This window comes from Oryzias melastigma, linkage group LG21 (genome assembly GCF_002922805.2).
Source record: "Oryzias melastigma strain HK-1 linkage group LG21, ASM292280v2, whole genome shotgun sequence".
Lineage (NCBI taxonomy): Eukaryota > Metazoa > Chordata > Actinopteri > Beloniformes > Adrianichthyidae > Oryzias > Oryzias melastigma.
This window is the reverse complement of record NC_050532.1, coordinates 19832544-19835655: the sequence shown is the minus strand read 5'-3', so window position 1 is coordinate 19835655 and position 3112 is coordinate 19832544.

The window sequence follows — 3112 nt, the reverse complement described above, 5'->3', positions numbered from 1 at the left end:
ATTTTAGAAATCCTACATTATCAGTTCACTGATTTCAAACAGTATTCAACCATGTTTTGTTTTCCGAAGCCAAAACAAAGTTAGGCGGGCTCAAAGTGAAAAAGATACGAGTTATTTCCTCTTGATTGTAAAAGTATATAAATGAATAAATTGAGGCTGTTCAGGGAGGAGAAGTGTGACTGGAGATGCAATGAAGCTGCACAGCGTTTAGGTGCTGCGCTTGCAGACATGCGTTTAATCCACTCTCGGCTGAGCCACTACAAAGGAAAGGAAGCGCTGCCCCTCCGGAAAATGGGTCATTTTCCTCTCCAGGGATAAATAAACCATTTCAAAAAATACCAGGAGGAAGGGGATGTGGCTGGCAGCGCCGGGGTTTCTGTGCAGCACCTAACGAGGGAGCAGATAACCCGAGCTTTAGCTTTGGGTCAAAGTGGAGTAAAGAAGCAAATTATCCAGACAATAATACTGCTGTGTGAAGGATTCTGGAAGTTGCAAACCTGCATTTCAGGAGTTATGGCTCATTGAAATGTAAAGCCTACATTTGTAGCCCACCCACATGTGTAATTGTAGGGCAGTACCCACAAATCGACTCCCAAACAAAAACCCGTGGGAAAAAGACCTTAAATGTTCACTTATGACATTAGTTTTTGAAAAGCCTTTAAGATCCGTACATATAGTCCATTAGAAACAGTTTGCAAAAAAGATGCTCCATTGGATGATATTTCACTGTGCAGGTCCACCTTAATGAAAATGTGTAAGCTTGTTAAAGAGCCAGATTAAAAAAAAAATGTTTTAACATGTTCTTGAGATGATGCAGGACATATGTTAAAAAAATGTGTGTTTCCTTATTCAAATTGTTGTAAATCAGGAGCAGACAAAAAAAATTGCTGCAGAAAATACACTTGCAAGCTCCCTCTAGCGAGATCTCAGCAACGGGAAGGGGAAGGGGGGCGGAGTTGCTCCACAATTCAGAGATGAATTTGTAATGAACTCCTTCCGTTTGGCAGAAATTTTGTCCTAGAAAATGACACAGCTAGGTTTTTTTATTTTTGGCTTAAAATGACTTCATCATAATCAAAGGAGCTCCGTTAATGCTTTGAGAATTAATAAAAAGATGATCAGAGTGGAAATTAAATGGTTAATATCCCTCCTGGTTCTGTCCTCCACAGATTTATTTGGAGTTCTTATGTCTCAGTTGCTGGTAGGGGTGGGCGTATCGATCTAAGTATCGATTCAAAGGCGATCCATACTGGTGTAATGAGAGCGATCATTTTGTCGATATTTTTTTTTTTTCAAAACATACAGCAAAGAGCTTGAATTTACTCAGAGGTCATGCAAGCGCAGCATCTACCTGTCTGCAGTGTTGCCAGATTGAGCAAATTTTAGCCCAGTTTGAGTAAAAACATGCCCAATTTGTACAGAAACTGCCCAATCTGGCAAAATAGTCCGTCTGTGTGAACAAGACATCATCTTCCTGCTTCATCGGAGAGCGGAGAGTCAATAAAGAGCCACATATTTGCATGCAACAGCGGGATTTTGTGTTGTTTATATTTTATATTATATTTATATTTGTGTTGTTTATATTTGTTGCTGTGCTCCTTTTGTTGACCTTTTTCACTAGTGACTTTAATATTTTATTACTGCTTTTATTCTAGTTTTTTAATATATGTTTGTGGTGCTGTTATACTTACATTTGTTACATTTTTGCCTTTTTTTTATTTGTACTGGTTATTGTTTTCTTAATATTATAATGGTATTGTGTCATTATTAATTAAGGGCTGGTTTGGTCAAATCAATTGATCAATATTAATCAATCTAAGCTTAATAGGTCAAAAATCAATCCATAAAAGTAGAGATTGATCTAACGCATAATGCTAAAGTCTGCTAGCTGGATGCCAATGTATAATGGGATTTACCATAGGACGGCTAATACTAATGCTCTGTCAACCTAAATATACATTGCTGACTAAATGAACATCTTGATTTACTTACAGGAATGAATTTCCCAAACTCTTTATTAGGAAATCTAACTAACCGTTTTTTTTACTCATGCATTCTTTTTCTTCTGGAATAGCACAATCGCCACCTAGTGGCCAAACGGAAATGCCGTCTAGGAGAGGCAGAACAATTGTTGGAGCTTCTTCGTTTCAGAATAGTATTAAAAATCTCATTATAATTTCACCAAAAAACATGTAAACCGTGTAAACTCAAAATTGAATTGAGTCAAATCAAATTGAGAGGATTAAAAAGAATAGAAAAAAATGGAATCAAATCGATCCAGGCTCTGGTGAATGAAATCGATTCTCGAAATGATTGGGGATACCCACCCCAAATATTAATATACATGTTCTATATTTGATGTATGTTCAATACAGATTGTTGTAATTAGTTAACTAAAATTTATATTTGCCAAAAGTCTCAGTCTTGTTTTATATTATGCACTTAATTGTCAAAAAATGTTCATTTTTGAAAATATTCTATAATACTGCATTTCAAGAAAAAAGTACCAGTATTGTTGGGATATTGTAATTACTTGGTGTCGGATCAATTCCCAAATTCGGAGTATCGCCCTCCCCTAGTTTCTGGACCAATAGACAAGGTGAGTGTGTGTCGTGAAGGAGCCGTGAGTGAGTTCAGAGGTTAGCGGGCAGCGATAGGTGGTTTTTGTTGTGACAGGGTTTACGCTCAGATCAGCAGGAAACAGCCACTTCCTTCCAGGACTCCCCGGAGGCTTTCAGATGGGAATCTCTGTTTTATCAGCCTTGTGGGTGATGTCAGCTCGCTCCACCACGCCACGCCTAAAAGCACGCTCGCATACCTCGGCCCCGTCAACCTGGACATGGAGACATTTGACCTCCAGAGAGACGCTTCAGATGAGATGCCAGCTCCTCCTGAACTCCCCCTCTGACTCCTCAGCGTCAGGCAGACGTTTCTAGCTCTTGTTGTGGGCAGGACGCTCCACTCCTCAGAGTGAAAGGGGAAACTCCGCTCAACCCCTCTCTGGAAAAACAAGCTCTCTTTGATGTTTGGAGCTCGGCTCCACCCAGCACTTGCTGCTAACAGCTTGAAATTGATGTTTTAGCACCAGCTGAGCTATTAGGGTTACAGCCGG